We start from the raw sequence: 18,078 nt of genomic DNA, 5'->3' as shown, positions 1-18,078 counted from the left end.
CTGAGGCTAGGACATGAGCCGGCTCAGAATTGTGATTTTTGAAGTTGGGTACAAGTCTATAATCCCAACTACTTGGGAGGCTGAGCCAGGATTGCCTGAGCCCAGGAGTCCGAGATCAGCTTTGGCAACATAGCAAGATTCTATGTTCAAATTAAAAAATAAAAATGCTCAACCCACTCATTTCTTGGAACTGGGGATGTGTAGGTCAGTGGTAGAGCACATGGCTAGTATGTTCGAGGTCCTGAATTCAATCCCCAACACCAGGGAGGGAGATAGGGAGGGAGAGAGGGAGGAAGGAAGGAAGGAAGGAAGGAAGGAAGGAAGGAAGGAAGGAAGGAAGGAAGGAAGGAAGGAAAAGAAAAGATTGCCATTTTGCATAATGCCATAGCTAATTTTAAAAATCACTATTAAATACCACACTTTTTTCTTTATTTTAAGCATTTCATAGATATCCCTGACAATCTTGAACAGTTTATGCTCAGTCTAAGCATGGCCACCTATCAGTATTTGGCTAATTGTTCTTACTAACTGAATTGTGTTCTTCCGCAAAGCAAAACAAAGTGAAAACAAAACCCTCTTCAGTTAGACAAGTATTCCTGTTGCTTATGGTCTGCTTATGGATACCTTACCCACATGCTTGTATTTTATGCTTTTCCTGTATATTATAAATAATGTTTTATAAATTAAATACTTGAAATTAACAAGGAGATTTAAAGTAAAACTTCATCACACCACCTAACATGACCTTATCAATGCATGCATTTACCTGCAGCTTTTTTCTCAAATAACGTGTGTATGATTATTTATCTTATCGATCACAATGAAATAGTGTAATAGTAAGCTCTGCCAACTTATGAGGAACACATTTGACTGGACTCACCTGCCAAAATACACCTGTAGAATAAAATGTCACTCCAAGCAATGTGTGCTCACTTTTCTTCCCTTAATGTTTTGCTTAAATCCTATGAGGTAGGCAAATAGAGCTAAAACTATTTTATATTAAGGATAATCAAGAGTACTTAGACTAATAAGAAAGCAAGCAATCTAAACGTTATCTCTAAAGAGTCTCTGAGCTGATAATTATGTGTTGTTTTGTTAAGTTTTACTTTCTCTTGAGAGTTCATTAAATGAATCACTTTTAGAAATAAATTCATAGTTGAGATGCTGAAAGAAAGAATTTTAGATACAGTTACTGCAGACTTTCTCTTTAATGATAATAACTTGCCAGACTGAGTTCTAGGAATACCTGAAACCCATTTTTTTCCTAGCAGATAACAATTCATGTTAGGTAGGCGTTCTCTCTAAATACATTCTCCTAGTCCCATCTTCAACACTCTGCTAAATTTAACCACAGTTACATTTTTTCCCATAAATGGTCTTAAGCAAAGGTATTCTAAAGACGGAAATGCACAGGGCAAGGAGGAAGTAAATCCTCTTTTTATTTCTGACAATAAGAACCTTTTATTTCAGCTTCTCATAATGAAAATTTTATACCACTGGCAATGCGTCATGGCTCCGTTGCAATAGAAAAATAAGTAAAATGGGAGGATTTAACAAATATAAAAGCTACCATGATGCTGGGTGTTGTGGTGCAAATCTATAATCCCAGCACTTGGGAGGCTGAGGCAGAAGGACTGCAAGGGTGAGGGCAGCCTAGGGTACATAATGAGCCCCTGCCTCAAACAAAGACAGACACAGACACACAGACACACACACACACACACACACCCTTCCTGGCTGGTATCGCTGTCGGGGATGTTGTTCTGTGTATAGGAATTCAGATATCATTTGCCCTAGATTCGACCTCCAGATATTCAACCTTTAGGGCCTCAGGTAAGTTGAAAATATCTGCATTATCTAATGCTTTACTGCTTTTAAATCATTTCTGTAAATGTTATTTATTCGCATAAATGTCATATGATGGCTTTACCATCGGAGGAGACAGAAGTTCTGAGATGTTGAGTGATTTGCACAAATTCATAACAACTGGCATTAAAACTAGGATGTCAAGCTCAAATGCAAATCCTACCTTTTGACTCCAGGTCTGGGTTTTCCCCTTTATTGTGATGAAGCTAGTCAGATGTTTACAGAATCTTCTAACCCTATTTCTTACCCTAATTTATAACAGGGGAGTAAAATGGAGGAATCCATTGAAGAATGGTCAACTTCTGGATTGATCCGATCCTGATGACTTCCTTTAGCAATTAAATTTTAAATTCCTTTAATTACTTACTTCTTTAACTCCTCACTCTCCTTATTCATTTGTCTATGCTTTTATCTCTATTAAATAGGGATGTCTTCAACTTCAAAATACTGGAATATAACACATGCTGGATTGATACCAGGTGAGAGGACACACAGTAAAGGAGAGAAACAAATGAGAAGTCAGCTGGTTTTGTGGCACAGTGATTTGGCATAAGCCTTGGATTTCTAGATGTGGACCTCAATTTCCTGATGTGTAAAACAGGGTTGGCGATACTGACTTCATGTGGCTCAGTGAGCGTTAAATGGAGACAGATGCCGGTGGCTCACACCTGTAAACCTAGCTACTCAGGAGGCAGAGATCAGGTGGATCTCGGTTCAAAGCCAGCCCTGGGCAAATAGTTCAAAAGCCCCTATCTTGAAAAAACTCATCACAAAAAAAGGACTGGTGGAGTGGCTCAAGGTGTAGGCCCCAGAACTGCAAAAAAAAAAAAAAAAAAAGAGTTAATTGGATGCATGGTGTGTGGGTGGTGCACAGCAGGTGCAGAAATATGTATTAGTGGCTGGCAGAGTAATTGGTGCAGAATAAGAGTGGAATGAATGGAAATTGTATGACTTTGGTTGGGAAAATTGTAATAACTCATGTTCAGAAGTCATATTAAATATGCCTGACTCCCATTGAGGAGGCTGGGGACACCAGTAAGCAGCAAATACTAGTTTTCCAATTTCCTGATGTTAGAGCCTAGCATAAGTGCTGAGGTTTCACAATAAGCGAATTCACAATACGTGAATTATTGTCACAATAATTCTTTCAACTGAGGACGCAGAAACTCAGGTCAGAGGACATGGAAACATGTCCTTCGTGTTTTCTCATGAATGGAGACGCTGCATGTTGCTTTGCAGTAGCGCCTGTTAGGTGTTTTATTCAGCAGTTATGTGTAAGAAGCAAGCCCCTGGATGGCAGATGGCAGTCCAATTCTGGCTTCTCTAAAATGGTCTTCCTCCTACTCACACGAGCTCCAGGATGTGTCGAATTGAGCACTGCAGATGAATCCCCAGCACTGAATCCTGCTTCTCAGCTGACTCAGAGACCAGCTGGGTTTCTCATGGGGAGAGCCAAGTGCTAAAACGTGCTTTCAACTCAGTCTGGAGCTGAAGAAAATTTATGTGCAATTTGTCGTCCAACTCTACCAAGTTTGTGCTCGTATACAAAAGCAGAAGAGAATGGGAAAATCACTGCGATCAGCCAATAAGATCTTGGTAGCAATCAAGGATTTAAACAAAGGAGGCCAAGGAAGGAAGGAAGGAACAAAGGGAGGAAGGAAGGAAGGAAAGTAGGAAGGGAGGGAAGGAGAAGAAGGAATGGGAAAAAAGAAAATACCTTCACGGTTTCTTTTGTTGTTGGTTTGGTTTGGTTTTTGGCAGTACTGAGGTTTGAACTCAGGGCTTTGCACTTGCTAGGTAAGTGCTCTACCTCTGGAGCCTCACCTCCATCCCTCCTTTTGTTATTATGATTAAAGTCAAATTACATAGCCTGACCTATAAGGTGCAGTGTTCCTAGTTACCACAGTGCACTTAGTTATCAGGGTTCTTAGTTATCAACAATACAAATTGACTCTGGCTGATTTAAAAGCAAAGAAGTGTATGAAAAAGATATCGGCATGAGGAAGAAATTGCCTGGGCCCACTCAGCCCAGAATGAAAGTTGTAAGGGATAGGATCATCAGGGGACTGGGGCCAGGCTGAAGAAATGGATGCCGCAGCCCGCACTGGGAACCACACCTGCTGAGACAGAAGAGAATTTCTTGCTTCTGTGCAGCTGGCTCTCAAACCAAAGACTGAGTGGGTGCCCCTGACCGGCTGAGGCAAGGTCATGTGCCACACCTTAACACCTGGGTCTACAATAAGAGGCCATCTGGTTTCCTACCAAGATTCAAAGTGGGGAATGCCCATGCACAACAAGGTGTTCAAATGCTGAGCAGCAACCTTCCCCCCCCCCCAAAAAAAAACAAGAAAGAAAAGGAGAGAAAGAGAGAGGAGATAAAACAAAAAGCATCCTCTATGACCTATGATTTGGCCCTGCCCTCCCCTTTCATCATCATCATCTCCTTCCTTTCTAGGTTCCAGCTACACTGTTCTTCCTTCACATATTTCCCCTATGGAGATTTCCCTCTGCCTACAAAGCTCCCTCATACCAGCCACCCCACCCTCCTCCTCTAGTCTAGGCCAGTGTCGGGGTCCTGGCAGGAAAAGGATGGCACATTCACAGGTGAATTCAATAAGGAAACTAAGCAGCCGGAATGAAGCAATCTAAGTCAGCAAGAGCAGGAGGCCTTATCACTCCTTCACCTGAAGGAGTAAGGAGATGGAGGATCCTGGAACCCAGAGAGAATAGCTGTGGCCCTCAGCAAAGAAAAGAAGTCAGTCTCCAGGACTTCTGGAAAGGAGTGGAGAGAGTGGCCTGATTTCACTTGGCAAAACATCCTCCCAGCTCCTGCTGGTGCCTCTCATTGGTCAAACCCAACTGAGGCCAGAGGGACAGAGCAGGGTCAAGAAAGACTAGAAAGATGGAGGATGGACCTAAGGGACTAATAGAATATAATCTGGTGTAGTCAGTGTTGTATGCCTTTCCTTAAGAGTACTTAATTCTGTTTGTAACTTTAGAATCATAGAGGTTTTAAAATTATTAGTGTCTGTCTTCCCCACTAGCTTATAAACTCCATGAGGCCAGGGATTCATCTATCTTTTCTTACCATTTCCCCGCCTAGGAACCAACATAGTGATTGACACATAGAAGGGCCTCAGTTGATATTTCTTAAATTAATGAATGCGTCTAAAATATGGTATACAGAGCTTTAAACAGTTTAATTCTTGCTGGGCATGGTGTTACACACCTGTAATCCCAGCTACCTAGAAGGCTGAGGCAGGAGGATTGGCAGTTTGAGGTCAGCCTGGGCAACATAACGAAAGTGTCTTTAAAAAAAATGAATAAACAAATAAATTGAAAAAATGGTTTATGATGATGGTTGCATGATTCGGTAAAGTTAAAGAATAATTTAATTCCTGAGCCTTTAATAATTAGAATAGGGGAAAAATGTTTTCCTATTTTCTTGGCAGTCAGACTGTTCCTCAGCTTTTTTTTTTTTTTCCTTTGTCCACCCGCTAAAATGACCTTCAACTGCAAAATTGCTGAGATCGTGCCTAGATTGAGCTAAAAATTCTAATGGTTTTATTTTGCCTAAAATTCTCTTGCTCAGTTAACTTTTCTAGTTAATTCGTTGATAGTTCATTCCATGGCATTCATGTAGAAAGCTAAGTTAGGCTTCCTGAATGAAAACCAGAAAGTCAAAAGTACAGTGCATGTTCAACATTTCCAATTAAACCTCTTTGCCTTTGTGCTATATTAAAATATGCCTTGAAACAGGCATAATGCCATATGGCAAATAACATATGGTATATGACAGTCCCTGTTCATATTGAAAATATGCTAATGATATCCTGTTCAGAAAGTAAAAATGGAACCAGATTTATTTTTTCATGTAGGTTTACCTGGTATCAGCATCTAAAAATACATATTTCCAATGTCACAGTGTGATGAAGAGATGGCTGATGTGTGAGGTCAGCACCAAATAACTCACTGCACAATGACAGATCTAATCCATGGTGTAGGAGGTCAGGTCAGGGCAATGCTGAGGCTAAAGAGACATCTATCAAAACTCTGAGCTTTATCAAGGGAATCCTTTAACAACTGAGGCCAATAGGAGAAGGGGACCAGGAACTAGAGAAAAGGTTGTTCGAGAAGAATTAACTTAGAAGGTAACACACACGCACAGGAAATCAATGCAAGTCAACTCCCTGTATAGCTATCCTTATCTCAACTAGCAAAAAACCTTGGTCCTTCCTATTATTGTTTATACTCTCTGTACAACAAAATTAGAGATAAGGGCAAAACAGTTTCTGCCTGGAAGTGAGGGGTAAGGGGAAGGAAGGGAGTGGGGGGAGGGTATGGGAGCGGACGGGGGGAAGGGGGGAGAAATGACCCAAACATTGTATGCACATATGAATAAAATAAAAATTAAAAAAAAAAAAAGGGAATCCTTTAAGGCTATGCTCTATCCCAGGTCCGAAGCATGCGTGCCTACCTGTAGGAAACAGACTCAACGTCCTCCAGATGTTACGCCACCAGCCTCGTGGGTTATGCTCATATTTACTGGGTAAGGCTCTAACAGGCCAATATCCCCTGTTTATAACATATTTTATAATGTGTCCTTTACTATCTTAAAATGGAATTCGTAAGTAATGAAATTTGCACAAATCATTTTAATGATCTAACTATATAAAATAAGGGGTAAATAATAATTTATAATAAGGTAATGTCTATCACAGAATGTAAGTCTTACTCACTGATAGGTTTACATTTGTGTGTAGAGTCACTGTGAAAGCAATAGCCTCAAGTATAGAAAGTAACTCCTTGTCCTGGAGACTCAAACACTGTGAGCAAGTGCAGTCATCCAAGACAGTTTCACAATAGCAATGACTCTAGGTAAAGTTCCCTAGAAAATAATGTACAACTTCCCTTTGATTTATACAATAATTGTACTCTTAGAAAATTTGTGATCTTAAAAGTGTGTAAAAATAGGGCTGGAAGGTGTAACTCAGTGGTAGAGTGCTTGCCCAGCATGCATGAGGCTCTGAGTTCAATCCCTAGCACTGCAAAAAAAAGAAAAGAAAATTAAAAGTAAATACTTACATAAATGTCCTACAAGACATACAAAAGTCTTATTCAATTCACAGAACTACTTTCTGATATATGGGTTTCACTTCTAACAAACCAAAAATGGGTCTTCAAGTTTCCTAAATGCCTCAAGGGTGTACAGTGTCTCCTCTGTGGAGAGCTCTGGGCTGGAGGAGGTAGTCATCCGTCTCTGGCTATGATAGAGAGCTTCGCTGTGACACTGACATTCTAAACCTTCTCTTGGTTGGTACAGTTCTTTGCAGCAGCCCCAGAAACAAAACCTTTGTAGCTTAAAAAAAAAAGGCTTATGGGAGGACACTGGAACAGCTTGCTCTGTTGAAGGAAGAACTAAACAAGCAAGCCTCAGTGTGTCATTTAGGATTAAATTCCAGTAAACATAATAGAAAACCTAAAATAACAATGGCTTAAACAAGATAGAATTTTCATTCTCTCTCACTGGGCCTGGGGTGAGAAGTACAGAACTGGTATAACAGTTCTATTTCATGAAGTCCCCAGAGATGTATGCTCATTCTGCTCACAGCTCCATGGTCTTTAGGGTGTGGCTCTGGTCCAAGATGGCAGCAGAATGCAAGAATGGATGAAGAACAAGACAAAGGATGCATCCTTCAGTATCTACAGGAGATGGGTTCCAGGACCCGTCCATACCAAAATCTGTAGATGCTCAAGTCCCTTATATAAAATGGCACAGTGCTTGCATATAATCTATACACATGTTCCTGTATACTTTAGATCATTTTAATGGGGCCAGGGATATAGTTCAGTGGTAGAGCACTTGCCTAGCATGTGCAAGGCCCTGGCTTTGAACCCTAGCACCTCAAAAAAACAAAACAATAACAACAAAAAAACTCATCTCTAAATTAAAATACCTAATACAGTGAAAATGTAAATGGTTTTTAAATAGTTGTTATGCTATATATACATATATGTATATATTTAGGAAATAAGTTAAGAAAAAGTCTGCACTTGTTTAGTATGGAAGCATTTTCTTTTTCCCAAGCAACTTTTGATCAACGGTTGAATTTGTGGCTGCAGAGCCGCTGATATGGCAGGCCAACTGTGCTGTTTCTTCTAAGGGAAGTTCTCAGAAACGGTTACAAGACAATTCCATTTATATCTCAGTGGCCAAAGCTTAGTTACATGGCTGTGCCTAACTGCAAGAGTATAGTGTTTATTCTGGTTGAATGTAAGACCAGCTGAAAATTCATGAAATCAACTGAAAATGATATTGGATGACAAACTAATAACATCTCACTTAGGGAGAAAAGAATCAGAATAGCTGCAGATCTCAGCTGACATCATTGTCGGTACATATTCAGTGCTGGTGGCAGGAAGGGTTTATGACTACTTCATGCTGTAATACAGCTGTATTCTTGGATGCTGAGCCTTCCTTAGTGCGGGAGGCTGACTAATGGGTCCCCAAAGATGTTCATGTCCTAATCCCTGGAACCTGAATATATGTAACCTTACATGGTGAAATGGACTTTGAAGATGTGATTAAGGATCTTGAGATGGGAAGATTACCTGAGATTATTCAGAGGGACCTAAAGTGATTATATGAGTCATTATCAGAGGCAAGCAGGAGCCAGGGAGAGATATGTGTCTATGGAAACAAGAGGTTAGAGGGATATAAGGAAGGGGCAGTGTGTTGGTCAGCTTCCATCACTGTGACAAAATACTTGAGAGAATCAATTTAAAGGAGGAAAGGTTTGTTTTGGTTCACAATTTCAGAGGTTTCAGTCCATAATTGGTTGGCCCTGTTGCCCTGGGGCCTGTGGCCAGACAGTACGTGATGAGGGGGAGCATGGAGAGTAGGAGGCTGCTGGCCCTATGGCAGCTAGGAAGCAGAGAGAGAGAGAGACAGAGAGGGGAATGGGCCAGGGACCAAATATCCCATCAAGAGCATGTCCCCAGTGGCCCAGCTTTCTTCCATAAGGCCGCATCTCCTAACAGTTCCACTATTTCCTGAAAGTTCCATGAGCTGGGGACTAAGCCTTCAACACATGAACCTTCGAGGGGCGTTAAAGGTCCAAACAATAACAGGCAGCCTCTAGAAGTTGCAAAAAGCAAAGAAATAAGATTCTTCCCTGAAGCCTCCAGAAGGAACAGACTTTGGTTTTATACTTCTAGAAGCTATGAGAACTATAAGAAAGTAAGTGTGTATTGTCTTAAATCACATGTGTGGTAATTTGTCACCAGCATAGCAGGACTAAGACACTTAGTAACTGAATGATTTTGAGCCTGATTTTAAAACCTCACAAATTTTATAAATTATCTAATATGCTCCCAACAAGTCCCTTCCCTGATGAAACTAATCAGAATTGACTTCCATTTTGTTTAACAAAGGACCCAGATTCATGGCATTTTAAACCATCCCTCTGGGGTTCACTGATAAGAAAACTCTGCACCAGGGCTGGGGATGTAGCTCAGTGGTAGAGTACTTGCCTAGTGTGCATGAGGCCCTGTGTGTGAAATAGATTAGATCACACACCCACCTCTGTGGTCAGAGGGCTGAGGTCCTGTCATTGGCAGCCCTACCAGACCACACAGACTGCACAAAGGTCAGTTTGCCCAAAGTAATGAGTGTTTTTACTAAAGGAAAGAAGAAAATAACCCTGGTCAGTCAAAACCAACATATTTTTCTTAATTTAATATTTCAGAGATGTAAAAGACATCTCCATATCCACAAGTCAGATTGTCCAAATCAAAAAATAGTCTTCCAGTTAAGTATGGCAGCTAAGTTAAATGTGTTTCTTTCACCTTTTTTTTCCCCTGAAATTCCACCCCTGAAAGTGGTGTAAACCATAAAGGTACAAAGGAAATGAACATCAGCAGAAAAAAAACCCACAAAATTTTGAAAGCCAGGAAACAGATGGAGGAATGGTAACTGACATTGCTAAGCAGAAGAAGCTAAAACCTTAGCATCCAAAGAGGTGGATACCAAGAAGCAGCCAACCAAGGTGCCCTGCTGCCATCAAGAGAGGTTGAGGACAGAAGCATGAGTACTTCTGTGCATAGAAGAAGAGTTTGCTGCTTGGTGCTGACGGCTCACGCCTGCAATCCTAGTTACTTGGGAGACAGCGATCAGGACAGTTGCCATTAGTTCACAAGACCCCATCTCCAAAATAACCAGAGCAAATGAACTGGAAGTATGGCTCAAGTGGTAGAACACCTGCTTTGCAAGAGCAAAGCCCTGAGTTCAAATCCCAGTCCCACAAAAAAAAGAGATGTGGAGTGAGTTGTTCCTCATGATTAAACGCAGGTAAATAGAGAATTTGATAAAATTCAGTCATATAAATATATAATATATTCAACAAATAAGTTTACCCTAGGTACCTCTAGTGAAAATTAATGAGTTAGATTGTTAAAAATGTAAACAGATAACCAAAGAGTATAAAATATATGAAAAAAACTTCAAATATCAATAAGGAAACAAAAAAATGAGAAGAAGGGAACAAAAAAGAATTATGAAATGAACAAGAAAGTTCAATGAAGGGGTTAGAAGATGAAATCAAGAAAACCTAGAAAAATCAAAGGATAAAAAGATGAGCAATAGGGAGGAAAATAAAAAAGGGTTATTCCAGAACTCGAAACATCTGAGATAGGATTTCAAGAAAGAAAAATAGGAGCAAAAGAGAATGACAGGAAGAAATTAACAAATAACTCAAACAATAAACTATCCCAAAGCTGAAAATGCCCTTATACCCCCAGTTAGGACAATAGCTATAATTTTTATTTAATTTTGCAAGTTGAATTAATTTTGCAGTGTAAGGAGGCTTTGGTACATTATGTGCCACACATTGCTCCTTTATACCCTTGATATACGAGTCAACAGGTAATGGATGAGAAAGCTGTTAAGTACCAGTAACAGCTGGTGACTGATATGTCTTCAGGCACAATGGGCAATGTGCTTACTATTTTCTGAATAAAAAAATCTGGACCAAGACAAGCAGAAACATTTTTAAGGGGAAAACAAAAACTAACTTGAAACCTGAACTATGTTAGATGAGGTAATACACACTGTAATCCCAGCACTTAAGATGCATAGAGAGGAAGATCCAGCTGGCTCCTGGGCTACATAGAGGGACTCTCTCTAAAACTGGAAAATCTGGAATGTGTCATCCCTGAAAATATCCATCATTATAAATGCAGGATGTCATTATAAAAGAAGGATATCACTGAATTAAAGAATACAGTGACACTGTGGGACATCTGAGTGTAGGAGAGAGAGAGAGAAAAAAAAAATACAGTGAAGTTCCATTTGGGGTCAGGCATGAGGCTCTGTAATAGAGCTTACCTAGCACATATGAGGTCCTGGGTTCATACAAAAACAAACTTTAAAAAAAACAAAGCAAAAGCATTCACATGAGGTTCCATTTTATGTTCATTTAACTATCTACATTTCAAGTGTATATTCTCAGCAAGTTTTAAAAGAGAAATAGAAATAGAAGTGTGTGTGTAGAGGGGGTGCTGAGGATCAAACCCAGGGCCTTGCACATGCTAAGCAAATGCTCTAGCACTGAGCTATACCCCCTTCCCCTGTGTTTCTTTTACATTCAGCGAGCATGCTCTATTGCCAATGGATGTTAATAAAACCTAAACTGGTCTACTGATGTTGACAAACTTGTGTGAAGAACATATGATTTTATTTGAACTGTGTTCTTGACCATGGGCAAAAATGCCACAACCTATGTTGCCAGGCCATGAATGGTGATGTTTTCTTTGCTGCCTATCAAATCAGTAGATAAACTCAGAGCTAGAGTCATGGCTCAAAGGACTAAGCCCTGAGTTCAAACCCTAGAATAACAAAAATAAAATAAGCTCAGTGTGTCCTATCTGGGAAGCAGCCTGATTAGTTCCATTGGTGGCTTGCCTGGTTGTACTGACTAATCCTCTTCTATGTAAGACCTATGCTCAAGTTGGTGGAAGAAGGCCAGATTTTCTCAGGCTCCCTGAAGATGCCTCCCTTATGGTTATCTATCTTGACATCAACATTAATCCAGGAAGAACACACATTTTGGAATCAAAGAGATTTGGATTTCAATGATTCACTTAACTTCTTAAAAAAAAAACAAAACCAAAAAATCCTATATATGTGGCATTAGTATGGCTACACTATAAGACTGTACTCATCACGATAGACACTACAGAGTTTATACTTAATTTTATTTGTTCTCTTTCTCTGCCTGACTTCAGAATAGATTCATAAGTGGACACTCAGGAGCTTGGTTCTAATCTGTGAGATTAGACCTCTGGGTGGAGCCAGACAGATCTGGGTTCAAATTTAACCAGCCCCCACATCATGACTATGTGACCCTCTTTGAGCCTCTATTTTTCCATTTGTAAGATAAGAAAATAACACTTTTCCTGTGTACCTCATAAGGAACTTTGTGGAATGAAATTGGACAATATATGTCAAAATGCTTTGTGAATAGTAGAGTGCTATAAAAGCTAAATTGTTTTCATTATTATCATCAGCATTATCATAATGGGTAATGGAATTTGTATAAATAATAGTTAATTGTATTATTTCTGAGAGATGACAGGAAAAAAGAAAGGAGCAGTCTCCTTCAAGAAAAACCATTGGTACTAGGGTTGCAGCTCAAGTGGTAGAGAACCTGCCTAGCTAGTGGGAGATCCTGAGTTCAAACCCCACTATCACAAAGAAGAAAAGAAAAGAAAAACTATTTATAGCATGGCCAGCTCTTTCTTATACTGAGGAAGTAATCATTAAAATAAAACTTACAACCTGTGTGCTAACACTGGCTAGTTCTTGGACAGATCTTCCTAATTTATTTAGTGTGGTTTTCTTACTCTACAGCAATTCCTGCTTCATTTGCTTACTAGGAAGACAAATACAGAAGCACCAAGTGAGAGAGGTCAAATTCCTTAACAAGGGGTCTCCATATTCAGATGAATTATTTTTATTTCTTTAGACATGTGGTTGGAGGCAATCACTTCTGTCAGGATCTAAACTAATTATTTACAAAGATTTGGAAACAACTCTGCACACTTAGGCACTAAAAGCCTCTAAAAACGTAACATATGTGAACATGTTTATGCACCTGTACACTCAGGAGAATGGCTGGGGGACCGGCAGGAGCTCAGTGATAGAACGCGTGCTTGGCATGGGCAGAACCCCGAATTTAATCCCCAGCACCAAAAACAAACAAACAAAACCCCAACAAGGTTGGAACAGTAAATTTTGTTACGTGGGTTTTACCAGGATAAAAAAAATTAGGCAGATACAAAATTATGAGAAATTATAACATTGAATTTACATTTATTATCAGATTATTTCAGACTTTGTTTTTGGTGGGACTGAGGTTTGAACTCAGGTTTATGTGCTTGCAAAGCAGACATTTTACCACTTGAATCACCCCTCCAGCCCATTTTGCTCTGGTTATTTTGGAGATGGGGTATCGTAAACTAATTGCCCAGACTTGCCTCAAACCAAGATCCTCCCAATCTCAGCCTCCCAAGTAGCTAGAATTATAGGTGGGAGCCACCGACACCTAAGTAGTGGAGTGAAACCCGAGGTTAATTTTTGTTAATTTTGTAATATATATACATATATATGTATATGTATGTATGTATGTATGTATATATACATATATATAGTGATGCTTGGGATTCAACCTGGGGCCTCTGGCATACTAGGCAAGTGTTCTACCACTGAACTGATCTCCTCAGCCCCCAAAGTTAAAATGTTTAGAGATTTTAGAAGGTCAACTTAATCTTCACATGCAACCATGGAGCCAATCTTGAACTCACTTTCCATATCTCAATTTTGTCTTCTTAACCATTGAAGAGTTTTCTTCCAGAACTACGGCTCAACTTCTTAAGGGAGTTTCTTTTTTTTATTATTTATTTATTTGTTTATTTATTTATTTTAATTTTTATTTTATTCATATGTGCATACAATGCTTGGGTCATTTCTCCCCCCTTCCCGTTAAGGGAGTTTCTTATCACAGTATGGTAGCCAAAGTATTTCTACTAAGAACTAAGAAGAATGGTCATGACATGTTTAATATACTGTACTATAACTTTTTTAAAAAAATTTTACATTAAAAAAATTTGTATTCAACTTCAGAAATAACTTTCAAAAGGACAAGTCTTGCCAAAGACTACTTTTAATTATAGTAATAAGGAAGGTGCTAATAGGGAGTATTCAGTCATAATGGAAGAAAATTATCCCACTTGGCCTTACTTCTACATCCTATTCCTAACTTAGCCCAAGCCATATTCTAATACAATACAATCAATTTATTCATGGCAAGGTAATAATTAGTATGTAGTTCTAGAAAAATGGGTCTGATGATACTTTTGATGTGTACCTTCTTTGGCTTGGAATATTGCACTCAGTAACTATGACTGGCCCACACAGCAGAAGTATTTTTAATAGCAAGTTGTCTTTATATGGGCATAATCTCACATTCTAAAATAACGGCTCCATTATATTGGTTACAGTTCAACTCTTTTAAATCTATAAGAAATATGCTATGCATGAGTGTGTGGTGATGATTCACGCATTTGAAATAACACCTACTCTCCTTTGGTTCTGGCACAAAATGTGTCAGTGAAGCCTGCAATTAGGAAAATTATCTTGATCTGTCTTGCCACAGTATGGTGACGTCAATCTACACATTCAGATCAGAAATGTGTTAGCAACGATGAATTTAGAAAATGCACTGCTTGGTGACCTGGAGTCATTGCAATGTCATCAAAATCTTGGTCATTGATAACTCTAATAATAGCAAGTGAAAACTGCTATGTAGTTTCTTTTAATCTCGACAATAGGACTATTATGATTCCTATTTTAAAGATGAAGAGAGGGTAAATAAGTTGCCCAAGATAATACCACGAGACTGACTCTGGCCATACCTCCCTGACCTGTGCCCGATCTCGTCTGACAATACAACCAGTTCATGGTGGAGCTTGGATTGGAAATGGGCTCTCTCACACTCAGATGTTTGCTTGCTTGGCCAGAACTGGTTACATAATTTGAAGGGCCCAATGCAAGGTAAAAATATAGTAACCCTTGTTAAAAAATTATTAATTCCAAGTGTGGGGATGTGGTTTAGAAGTAGAGTTCTTACCAGTATGGTTGGATCCCTAGCACCACTCACCACACACCACGCACCACACACACACACACACACACACACACACACGAATAATTTCCAGACAGCAATGTATGGGCGTGGGCTCTAAGCGCAGTGCGATTGCACAGGTATACGCCCACACAGCTAACCCTGTAAGCACTGTAGAGCTCACCTAAGAAGCCACACCTGTATATTCAAGAGCTTCTAAGCTGTCTGACCCTTATGATAAGAGCAGCGTGATGTGGAGAGATGGACTGCTGCCTATCAAGAAGCCAAAATTATCTTGAGCCATCTTTGGTCCTTTCTTCACTTTTTTTTCTTTTGTTTTGTTAAGAGAGGGTCTTGCTATGTAGATCAGACTGGACTCAAACTCTCACTACTCTTGCCTCTACCTCTCTCTTGCTGGGGTTATAGACATGTGCCACCATGCCAGTCTCTTTAAATCCTTTTTAATAGCCATTTACCATCAACCTCTGTACTTCTGACCTAGCATTTTTGTTACTACCAGGTAAAACTCTTGGAATGTGTACTAAGTTTGGCAGACCTTTTCTCTTGACCAACCCTAAGAGTGTGGTAGCATCAGAATCTTGTAGGAGATTTCCTCACGTTGTTAAAGACAATATCTGAGTCATGTAAAGATGTCCTCACCTTGTCAAAGACAACATCTTAGTCCTACAGAAGAGATTTCCCCACCTCTTTGTACCCTGACTGCTTGACAGCCCCTCCTACTTTCTTTTGTGACTGTCAAAGCCCATGTGACTTCTTTCACAGAGGAACTGTGTCATTCCAGTAAACCAAGCTGATGTTCCCAGGGCATGGTCACTCATGTTTGACTCAGAGTTAACTTTTCTTATTTCAGAGTTGTTTTATGTTGAGTCCGGACTGCTTCTTTTCATTGTGCCCTCACCCTATGCCTCAATCTAGGTCTGTAAGAATTTTATCCAAGCCACAACTCCACTGTAAGAAGTCCTGTGTAGATCCATGGGGGACCCAGGTCCAGCCTGGAGAAAAGCACACATATCTCAGCCAATCCTTTAAGTTGCTGAGGTAAACCTTATACTTTAACATTATACTCAACAGCAGAAGGTATCCACCATTTACAGTACTTGTCAAGACTGATTTTTTTCTTTGGTTGGTCCCTAAGACTTGCCTTTTTAAATAGTCTGTTTCCCTCTTAAGAACAATGAAAAAAAGTAAACAAACCAAAAGCAATTAGAAGACAACTTCAGCCATTTTTCGCTGCAGTTTGAAGCAAATCACATGGTGTGTCATACACTGCTACTTCCTGCTCTGACTATTTGCAGCTGCTTTACCTAACGATGGGACAGGAGCTCAGATCCTGAGTAATGAACCCTTTCTTCTCTAGATCTCATTTTGAAGCTTTTACCAAACCTTTCACTTGGCACCTTCATTCAGTGGAAAATCTTAATCTTAGGGGATGGCATATTCTAGGGCAAACCTTTTACCATTAACACCTATCCTGAGAACAAAGGGAGTCATGTATTCTACAGACAGGAATGGCTCTGGGTATACATCTGGGTTGGGGAAAAGTGGAGACAGAGGTCAAATCTCTCCTTCACAGGCTTTCCACCTGATTTGATGCCCAGGCCCAGACCATCCTCCGCTTCCTCTTCTTCTTCTCCCCATCTGGAACGTCCCATTTCCCTTACTCACACATGTTTTTAATGTGAATCCCTTTTCCATAAGAAACTTTGTTGGTTCCTATTTTTAGTTTCCTCCTACTATGGATGAGGAGGAGGAATCACAGCTAGCCCTCAACTGAGACTTCTCACACTTTAGGATTTAAATGTAGACTGCTGGAATTGATGCCTCCCTAATCTTGTGGACAAATCTGGGTAAAGTTATAGATGACCTGCAAATTTGACATGGAAAGGACTTGTATATATATACAAATATTTAGAAAGGTAGTTCTTAATTGTATCAGACCCATTATCTACTTTTTGTATTAAAACATTCCATTTACTGTCCTGAAATGAAATTCATATATAATGTAATCTACTGAAATACAGAAAAAAATTAACACAATGCCCTAAGTATATATAAAGGAGAAAGAAACTTAGTGTTAGGGTCTATGCCAAAATAATTCTAGATAGATTTTTCACCCACATCAGTGTTCTTCTAGGCATGTGAAAGTCAGGCAGGACAGTTTCTTCGTTCTATGGAACTGTTCCACACGCCTGTCAATCCTGGCCTCTAGCCAACAAATGCCAGTTAATATGCATTCTATCATTATGATAACCAAAAATGTACTCACAATTCCCAAACAATATCCAGAAAGTCCTTTGAGAACCACTGGTCTGAATAAGGGTGTGTGCATGTTAGATTCCCTTTGATTCTTCCTTGGTTACTATTTCCAAGTAATAGGACATGATATATTTGCTATCCTCCCAGGCTGAATTTTGGGGCTTGGCCAGCCTGAATTCAACAAGCAGGCATTGTCTATGTGTACACATCTACTTTTAGGCCATGGGTTTTAAAATAGCATGTGTACATACATGCTCCCCACATTCACTAAGGTCTCTGGTCATGGGAATGAAGAGGCTTTGGTCAGAGAGTGGACATACCATGGAGAGACTGATAGTACGTAGAGTGAGGTAAACAGAGCATTTATTTTGGGCTATATTTAAATTTTAAGAAGGTGGAAATGATTGGTGCCTAGTGTGGGTAGGCTCCTAAGAAAGATTGTTTGGTCTTGTGCTTTGTTTCTTGGTTCTCTCTGGCCTCCTACTTAGATTAGCTAAAGGAAACTCTGTGTTGTAAATATTTTTCCCCTGGTCAAAGGCAGGTAGTAATATTTGCCTCTCTTTTTGCCTGCTGAATACAAAATCAAACCCAGAGACCCTGAAGGAATAAGAATCCCTCTCTGTCATAACTTTTAACATGTGCCCCTCATTGTGCTCTACCCAAATATCACTTACTAGACACTGAGGAAGATACTAGGTCTGGTCAAATAGAAAAAGTAAAAAAAAAAAAAATTGCTATTTGTGGAAACTTCATT

The sequence above is a fragment of the Castor canadensis genome, chromosome 12, assembly GCF_047511655.1.
Source record: "Castor canadensis chromosome 12, mCasCan1.hap1v2, whole genome shotgun sequence".
Taxonomy (NCBI): Eukaryota; Metazoa; Chordata; class Mammalia; order Rodentia; family Castoridae; genus Castor; species Castor canadensis.
Note: the sequence above shows the minus strand (reverse complement) of the source record.